The sequence below is a fragment of the Loxodonta africana genome, chromosome 19 (genome assembly GCF_030014295.1).
Source record: "Loxodonta africana isolate mLoxAfr1 chromosome 19, mLoxAfr1.hap2, whole genome shotgun sequence".
Classification (NCBI taxonomy): Eukaryota; Metazoa; Chordata; class Mammalia; order Proboscidea; family Elephantidae; genus Loxodonta; species Loxodonta africana.
The window spans coordinates 23034192-23044486 of NC_087360.1; the positions used below are offsets into that span (position 1 = coordinate 23034192).

Below are 10295 nucleotides of genomic sequence, written 5' to 3' on the forward strand. Positions count from 1 at the left end.
TTCTGAAGACAACTGTTTCTAGAATACATTAATGTAGTCATAAAAGACTACTAGAACTAAAGTATCACTTTTGTATTAAGTTTTCACCACAACACATCTTTCCTAAAAAGACGAAAAAATTGAGATTTTGGATTTCCCTTATTGAATTTAACATGACAGAACTTCATACTCTCTGGCTTTTATAAACTTCAACTCTTTTTCTAGTAGGAACTATCTACACAGCACAGTGCTATATAAAATTATTCCAATGAAATGTGTATTCAGACTCACAATATGATCAACACTATAGTGCCATACAAAGCTTTTTTGCAGGTACGAATGCTAAGAATGGCCACAGCAGACAGTGCCAGGCACTGTGAATACAGCAGATCATAAGCACCACTGAGCGTCAGAGTTCGATTTTTTTTTTTCAGCAATGAAAAGAAAAACATTTAGAGAAACCTGAGAGTAAAAGTGTATAATTTCAGTGTCAATTATGTAATTTTTCAGATACTATTTCCTCAATTAAATGGGCAAATCAGGTTAACTTAAAAATTACAGAAATTACAGAAAGTGAAAGAGATCAGAAAATGAATGATTTTCCTTGTTTTTCCATCACAGGAACGCACTAGGATTACTCGAGGATCTTTCTGGTTCCTGTAACTCTAGGTCAGCCAAACGCCCAGGATCTCTGTAAAACAGAACAGGCCAATGCTGCCAAGAAATCTCAAAACCTCTCTGGCATATTCTCCTATTATCGGAACACACGGCGAGCACTGGTGACGGCTTTTGAGACAGGTAGCCAAACAGGTGTCATTGGGCTAAAACTTCGGAAACCACAGCAGTTTAAATTTCTCTGGATGTCATTTCAAGCACTTGTTGTATTGTTCCAACCAATTTCCAGAAGCTAACCCTGTTGCTCCTGGTTCAGGGCTAAATAAGCCCAGGATACAGAACACTGAACAATAAATACAAGTAAGAGAATAATCATGTAAAAAAAAAAAAAAAGAAAGAAATCTTATGGTGTTATTTGGCTCTAATAAGCCCACTAATGCAATCAGGAACGGAAGGGCGCCCACTGCAATGACCACACTGACCGCCCGGAGACTGGAAATCAGCCCAAAGCCAATGCCTCACACAGCAATTCCAATTAGCAGCAGGCTGACCAAGATGTAGAGCGGGTTGAGGGAGCACAGGCAGTTCTTAGGACATGCGAAGTCCCCTGCAAACCATCCTGGAGCCTGTGGTTCCTGGCCACTGGGGAGCTTCCCAGGCAGCCACTTTGTCTTTGCTTTTGAGGTCTGCTCAGGCGAGGCAGAAGTGTGAACGCAGATGCGGTCCCAGGGCTGGCAGAGGTGGCTGGAGCTGCGGTGCCTGGTGCGCCTGCAGTGGCTCCAACCCATTCTGGAGCCTGCGGCCCATAGGGTTTTCAATGGCTGATTTTTCAGAAGTAGATTGCCAGGCCTTTCTTCTGAGGTGCCTCTGGATGGACTCGAACCTTCATCTTTCAGCCCCCAAGTGCATTAAACATTTGCACCACCCAGGGACTCCAATTTGAGCCAGGTCTTGTGTGTTAATTATCTATTGCCACAAGCAAATTACCTCAAAACTTAGTGGCTTAAAACAATAGCTATTTCTTTTCTCACAATTTCTTTTGGTCAGGAATCAGGGCAGCTTAGCTGGGTGCCTCTGGCTCAAGCTCTGTCATGAGGCTGCAATTGGGCTTTCAGACTAGAGGCTCTATAGGGGTGGAAACGAAACTGATTTCAAGCTCACTTCAATAGTCATTGGCAGGCCTTGGTTCCTTGCATATAAGCCACTCCACAGGGCTACCTCAAGACATGGTGCAGCTTCCCCCAGAACGAGAGATCAGGAGAGAGCAAGAATGCCCAAGACAGAAGCCACAGTCCTTTTGTAACATATCTGAGAAGTGAAATCCCATTCCTTTGCCATATTCTATTCATAGTAGGAGTCACTAGTTTCTGCCCACACTCAGAGAAGGGAATTGCACAAGTGTGTGAATACCCAGAGACAGAGACCACTGAGGCCATCCTAGCTGCCTACCACAGCTTGCTGGGTGGATAGGATTTAAATAAGGCACAGAGAGCATTCCAGAGAGAATGAGGAGGGAACCTACAGAGCTTAGGAAGGGTTGATTGGGATGAATGGTTGGAGCAAGGTGTCTGAGTAGGAGGGTAGAAGGTAACTGAAGAGGTTGGCTGGATCCAGATTGAACTGGCTTTCAATGGTAGGCCAAAGAGTTTTATTTTCATACTTGGGCCCTTATTTGTATTCCCCACTCAACTGTAAGTTCTGCAAGGGTAGGAACTCTTATTTTATTCTCTGTATCTCTGGATTTACAATCACTGTATCTCTACGAGTTATGATAGAGATTGATGTGTGGTAAGTAATCAAGAAAACATGTTGAAGGAGTGAACCTGGGAAGTTGGTGCATAAGAGCTAATACAGAGTTGCTGGATTTTTTTTTTTTTTTTTTTTGAATTCTGATCTAATTCAGCCCCCAAAGAAGGCCACATCCTTTTGGAGCTCCCAACCAAGATGCAAATACCATCCCCTAGTTCTTTTTTTTTTCCCCCCAAGGTCTTTTTTTTTTTTAATGGTGCTTTAGGTAAAAGAAAGTTTACAGCTCAAATTAATTTCTCATTCAAAAATGTATACACGTATTGTTTTGTGACATTAGCTGCAATCCCCACAATGTGATAGCACACTCCCCCTTTCCACCCCGGGTTCCCTGTGTCCATTCAACCAGTCCCTGTCACTTCCTGCCTTCTCATCCTGCTTTTGGACAGGAGCTGCCCATTTGGTCTCATATATCTGATTGAACTAAGAAGCAGATTCTTCACATGTATTATTTTTTGTTTTATAGTCCTGTCTAATCTTTGTCTGAAAAGTGGGCTTGGAGAATGGTTTCAGTTCTAGGTTAACAGAGTATCCAGGGGCCATAGTTTCGGGGTTCTTCCAGTCTCTGTCAGACCATTAAGTCTGGTCTTTTTACGTGAATTTGAATTCTGTTCTACTTTTTTCTCCTGCTCTGTCTGGAACTCTCTGTTGTGTTCCCTGTCATTGGCGGTAGCTGGACACCATCTAGTTTTTCTGGTCTCAGGCTGGTGGAGTCTCTGGTTCATTTGGCCTTTTAGTCCTTTGGGCTAGTATTTTCCTTGTGTCTTTGGTTTTCTTCATTTTCCTTTGCTCCAGGTGGGATGGGACCAATAGAAGTATCTTAGATGGCCGCTTGTAAGCTTTTAAGACCGTAGATGACACTCGCTAAAGTGGGATGTAGAGCATTTTCTTTATAAACTGTTATGCCAGTTGACCTAAATGTCCCCTGAAACAGTGCTCCCCAGAGTAACCCCAGCTACTCTGTCCCTCAAAAGTGTTTGAATACGCCCAGGAAATTGCTTTGCTTTTGCTTTGGTCCAGTTGTGCTGACTTCCCCTGTATTGTGTGTTGTCCTTCCCTTCACCAAAGTTGGTCCTTGTCTACTATCTAGTTAGTAATTTCCCTTCCCTCTCCACCCTCATAACCATCAAAGAATGCTTTTTTTCTGTGTGTAAACCTTTTCTTGAGTTCTTATAATAGTGAGTTCATACAATATTTGTCCTTTTGTGACTGACTTCTTTCACTCAGCATAACGCCCTCCAGATTCATCCATGCTGTGAGATGCTTCGAAGATTCATCATTGTTCTTTATTGTTGCATAGTATTCCATAGTGTGTATGTTCCATAATTTCTTTATCCATTCGTCTGTTGATGGGCATTTAGGTTGTTTCCATCTTTTTTTCTATTGTGAACAGTGCTGCAGTGAACGTGGGTGTGCATATGTTTATTTGTGTGATAACTCTTATTTCTCTTGGGTATATTCCTAGGAATGGGATTGCTGAATCATATGTATTTCTATGGAAATACCACATTTCTAAGGAAGTGCCGTATCATTTTCCAAAGTGGTTATAACATTTTACATTCCCACCAGCAGTGCATAAGAGTTCCAATCTCTCCACAACCTCTCCAATATTTGCTATTTTGTGTTCTTTTTGAATTAGTGCCAGCCTTGTTGAGGTGAGATGGTTTTGATTTGCATTTATCTAATGGCTAATGATTGTGAGCTCATGTGTCTGTTGCTGCCTGAATGTCTTCTTTGATGATGTGCCTGTACATATCCTTTGGCCATTTTTAATTGGATTGTTTTTTTGTTGTTGAGGTGTTGCAGTATCTTACAGATTTTAGAGATTAGACCCTTACTGGATATGCCAAATATTTTTTCCAAGTCTATAGGTTGTCGTTTTACTCTTTTGGTGAAGTCTTTTGATGAGGATAAGTGACTGATTTTTAGGAGCTCCCAGTTATCTAGTTTCTTCTCTGGTGTTTGTGCGTTGATAGTTATGGCTTGCATTCTATTTATGCCATGCATTAGGGCTCCTAGCATTGTACCTATTTTTTCTTCCATGATCTTTATCGTTTTAAATTTTATATTTAGGTCTTTGACCCATTTCGTGTTACTTTTTGTATGTGGTGTGAGGTATGGGTCTTATTTCATTTTTTACAGATAGATATCCAGTTATCTAGTTATGGACACCCAGTTATCTTCAACCGTTTGTTAAGAGACTGTCTTTTCCCCATTTAAGGGACTTTGGGACTTTGTCAAATATCAGCTGCTCGTAGGTGGATGGATTTCCGTCTGGGTTCTCAATTCTGTTCCATTGGTCTATGTGTCTGTTGTACCAGTACCAGGCTGTTTTGTCTACCGTGGCAGTATAACACGTGCAAAATCAGGTAATGTGAGACCTCTCACTTTGTTCTTCTTCTTCAGTAGTCCCCTAGTTCTAAGGTAGCATTTTTCTAATTACTATTCATATAACAAAGTGGAAAAACTGAGCTTTACTCATGGGCCTCCATCCTCTTCTCTTCCTAAAAAAGACAAACTTAGTGTCCAAGAGCAGACAAAACTGGTTTCCTCCTGTGCAGCTCTTCAGATGCATAACTCACAGCTCTACTGGGCAAGGTCCTCATGCCTGGGCGTGACCATGAGCCACTGCCTCTCCATCTTTCCTGCTAGCCATACTGTCTCCAGGAAGTATTTTTTTTAATATTTTATTTTTGGTGAAAATATACACAGCAAAATATAACCCATTCAACAATTTCTACATTGACATAGGTTACATTCTTCCCATTGTGTCATCATTCTTTTTATCTCTACCCAATTATTTCACACTTTCGAGTTTGATTCACTGCCTCCTAAATTTCTCATCTATAATTTAGAGCTACCGTTGTCATTTTGATCTCATATAGATTATTCTTTAAGATGGGGCCATGCTTAAAGTAAACATTTTTTTACTAATTGACCCCAACTGTTGTTTGGTTTAATGATGACTTCAGCGATAATTTAGGTTCAAGGATTAAAGATTGTCTCAGGACATTAGATTTGGGTGCTCTTCCAGTCTCAATGGGTCAGAGTCTGGGTTCCATAAGAATTTTAAATTCTTTCCACATTTTACCCTCTTTTGGTCAGGATCTATCTATTGAGACCCTGATCAAAGTATTCAGTAACGGTAGCTGGGCACCATCCAGTTGTTTTTGTCCCATGGCAAAGGAACAGGGCTTCAATCAGGTTCAGAACAGTTCAGGAACATTTCAATAATTGCCCAAGTAAACGAGGGCAGCATTTGTGTGGCACGGCAACCAAATCTGTTTCCAATCAGATTTTGACCCAAGTAGGAAACAAAGAGCAGTGCCCAGCTCAAAGATGGCAGCCAACCATGCCGCTTTGAATGTGTGTTGCTCTCCACAGTCCTGCCAATAATCCAGTCTCTTGTATCAGACCCCTGAAACTTTCAAGATCCGTGTGGGAGATTGGATTACTGGCAGAACTATAGGGTTGCTATGAGTCCAAATCGACTCAGTGGCAGCAGGTTTGGTTTGGTTTTGGTTTGTGGAGAGTGACACACATTCAAAGCAGCATTATCGGCCACCGTCTTTGAGTTGGGCACCACTGTGTGTCTCCTACACAGGTGAAAATCTGATGGGCAACATATTTGCTTGCTATGCAATGTGTAATGTATAATACACTGCCCTTATTTATGTCAGCAATTACTGAACTGTTCTGAACCAGTATGAAGTCCTGCAAAGGAGGCAGTTAGACCTGTGGCCCCGTTCCTTCTCTGATTCCTGGGTCTCCTTCTTTCCAGGAGCCGTTTTTGTGTGGTACTCCTCAGCAACAAGGGAGAACCTGTTCTGGGGAAGGGAGTAAGGAGAGTAGAATTTTAGGGTGGCCAGGTTGGTTATCAATGTGTGTCCTGCCCCTCATCCATGCTCTTATGAAGGGTTGATGATCTCCCATTTTCAGAGATGGTGATAGATCATTCTTACAAATTCTTCACACCACAATCTTGGTGAATTTACAACAGCCTCCCAGTTGGTTTTCCCAGTTAACGGAGGTGGCATTGTTATCTCTGCCCTGCATATGAGGAAACAGACCAGGAGGGTGAACAGAATCCCCGCCCCCAAGTCACAGAGTCTAGGACCTTGGTTTCTGACACCTGGCAGGCCCTTTCTATGCTCAGCTTCGGCCACTCACATCCGGCCCTGCTGTGTCCCCTAGATTCTAACTGCCCACTTCTCCTGCCTTCTGCCCTGCTGCATCTTTCAAAGTGACAATAAGCTGCTGGACAATTACTAATAATCCACACTGATTTGTTAGTGAGTGAGTGATTACTCAGGAGGGGGGATCCCGGCCAACCACTTGCAAAATATTTTCTTCACATACCACATATTTTAATTCTAATAAAAATTCTGTAAGGCAGATCCTTTTTTTTTTTTTTTAACTTTTTATTGTGCTTTAAGTGAAAGTTTACAGATCAAGTCAGACTCTCATACAAAAATTCATATACACCTTGCTACATACTCCTAGTTGCTCTCCCCCTAATGAGACAGCACACTCCTTCTCTCCACCCTCTATTTCCATGTCCATTCAGCCATCTTCTGTCCTCCTCTGCCTTCTCGTCTCCCCTCCAGACAGGAGCTGCCCACATAGTCGCATGTGTGTACTGGAGCCAAGAAGCTCACTCCTAACCAGAATCACTTTCTATCCTATAGGCCAGTCCAATCCCTGTCTGAAGGGTTGGCTTTGGGAATGGTTCCTGTCTTGGGTTAACAGAAGGTCTGGGGACCAAGACCTCCGGGGTCCTGCTAGTCTCAGTCCGACCATTAAGTCTAGTCTTTTTACTAGAATTTGAGGTCTGGATCCCACTGCACTCCTGCTCTGTCAGGGGCTCTCTGTTTTTTTACTTGTCAGGGCAGTCATCAGTTGTAGCCGGGCACTATCTAGTTCTTCTGGTCTCAGGTTGATGTAGTCTCTGATTTATGTGGCCCTTTCTGTCTCTTGGGCTCATAATTACCTTGTGTCTTTGGTGTTCTTCATTCTCCTTTGATCCAGGTGTGTTGAGACCAATTGATACATCTTAGATGGCCGCTTGCTAGCGTTTAAGACCCCAGACACCACTCTCCACAGTGGGATGCAGAATGTTTTCTTAACAGATTTTATTATGCCAATTGACCTAGATGTCCCCTGAAACCATGGTCCCCAAACCACCGCCCCTGCTACACTGGCCTTCGAAATGTTCGGTTTGTTCAGGAAACTTCTTTGCTTTTGGTTTAGTCCAGTCGTGCTGACCTCGCCTGTATTGTGTGTTGTCTTTCCCTTCACCTAAAATAGTTCCTGTCTACTATCTAATTAGTGAATATCCCTCTCCTCTCTTCTTCCTTCCCCACCCCCCCATAGCCATCAAAGAATATTTTCTTCTCTGTTTAAACTATTTCTTATAATAGTGGTCTCATACAATATTTGGCCTTTTGCAACTGACTAATTTCACTCAGCATAATGCCTTCCAGATTCCTCCATGTTATGAAATGTTTCACAGATTCATCATTGTTCCTTAGCGATGTGTACTATTCCATTGTGTGAATATACCATAATTTATTTATCCACTCATCCATTGATGGGGACATCGATTGCTTCCATCTTTTTGCTATGGTAAACAGTGTTGCAGTGAACACGGGTGTGCATATATCTGTTCATGTAAAGGCTCTAATTTCTCTAGGATATATTCCAAGGAGTGGAATTGCTGGATCATATGGTAGTTCTATTTCTAGCTTTTTAAGGAAGTGTCAAATAGATTCCCAAAGTGCATGTAAACTTTTTACATTCTTCCCAGCAGTGCATAAGTATTCCAGTCTCTCCACAACCTCTCCAACATTTATTATTTTGTGTTTTTAGGATTAATGTCAGCCTTGTTGGAGTGAGATGGAATCTCATTATAGTTTTGATTTGCATTTCTCTAATGGCTAATGATTGTGAGCATTCCTCATATATCTGTTACCTACCTGAATGTCCTCTTTAGTGAATTGTCTGTTCATATCCTTTGCCCATTTTTTAATTGGGTTATTTGCCTTTTTGTTGTTGAGTTTTTACAGTATCATGTAGATTTTAGAGTTCAGATGCTGATCGGAAATGTCATAGCTAAAACTTTTTCCCAGTCTGTAGGTAATTTTTTTACTGTTTTGGAGAAGTTTTTGGATGAGCATAGGTATTTGATTTTTAGGAGCTCCTAGTTAAAAAAAAAAAAAAAAATTTTTTTTTTTAGTTATCTAGTTTCTTTTCTGGTATTTGTGCATCATTAGTAATGTTTTATATACTGTTGATGCCGTGTATTAGGACTCGTAGCATTGTCCCTATTTTTTCTTCCATGATCTTTATTGCTTTAGATTTTATATTTAGGTCTTTGATCCATTTTGAGTTAGTTTTTGTGCATGGTATGAGGTATGGGTCTTGTTTCATTTTTTTGCAGATGGATATCCAGTTACACCAGCACCATTTGTTAAAGAGACTAACTTTTCCCCGTTTAACTGATTTTGGGTCTTTGTCAAATATCAGCTGCTCATATGTGGATGGATTTATGTCTGGATTCTCAATTCTGTTCCATCGGTCTATATATCTGTTGTTGTACCAGTACCAGGCTGTTTTGACTACCGTGGCAGTATAATATGTTCTAAAATCAGGTAGTGTGAGGCCTCCCAGTTTGTTCTTCTGTTTTCAGTAATGCTTTTCTTATCCAGCGCCTCTTTCCTTTCCATATGAAGTTGGTGATTTGTTTCTCCATCTCATTAAAAAATGTCATTGGAATTTGGATTGGAACTGCACTGTATCTATAGATCGTTTTGGGTAGAATAGACATTTTCACAATGTTGAGTCTTCCTATCCATGATCAAGGTTTGTTTTTCCACTTACGTAGGTCTCTTGGTTTCTTGCAGTAGTGTCCTGTAGTTTTCTTTTTATAGATCTTTTAAGTCTTTGGTAAGATTTCTTCCTAAGTATTTTATCTTCTTGGGGGTTACTGTAAATGATATTGATTTGGTAATTTCCTCTTTGAAGTTCTCTTTGTTGGTATAGAGGAATCCTACTGATTTTTTATATGTTTATCTTGTATCCTGATACTTAGCTGAAATCGTCTATTAGTTTCAGTAGTTTTGTTGAGGATTCTTTAGGGTTTTCTGTGTATAAGATCATGTCATCTGCAAATAGAGATATTTTACTTCTTCCTTACCAATCTGAATGTCCTTTATTTATTTATTTAGCCTAATTTCTCTGGCTAGCAAGAATTGATGAAGTAAAAGAACGGAACAGAAGATTTCAAAGGGCCTCTCAAGAAGACAAAGTAAAGTGGTATAATGACATGTGCAAAGAACTGGAGATGGAAAAACAAAAGGGAAGAACACGCTTGGTGTTTCTCAAGCTGAAAGAACTGAAGAAAAAATTCAAGCCTCAGGTTGCAATAGTGAAAGATTCCATGGGGAAAATATTTAAACCACACAGGAAGCATCAAAAGAAGATGGAAGGAATACACAGAGTCATTACATCAAAAAGAATTAGTGGATGTTCAACCATTTCAAGAGGTGGCATATGATCAGGGACCAATGGTACTGAAGGAAGAAGTCCAAGCTGCTCTGAAGGCACTGGCGAAAAACAAGGCTCCAGGAATTGATGGAATATCAATTGAGATGTTTCAACAAACAGATGCAGTGATGGAGGTGCTCACTCGTCTTTGCCAAGAAATATGGAAGACAGCTTCCTGGCCAACTGACTGGAAGAGATCCATATTTATGCCTATTCCCAAGAAAGGTGATCCAACTAAATGTGGAAATCATAGAACAATATCATTAATATCACACGCAAGCAAAATTTTGTTGAAGATCATTCAAAAATGGCTGCAGCAGTATATCGTCAGGGAACTGCCGGAAATTCTG

General features: G+C 40.9%; 1 pseudogene; it reads right to left on the reverse strand.

The window, feature by feature from the left end:
* Positions 1-594: 594 nt before the first annotated feature.
* On the reverse strand, positions 595-1382 carry LOC100677775 (tetraspanin-13-like; annotated as a pseudogene).
* Positions 1383-10295: the final 8913 nt, after the last annotated feature.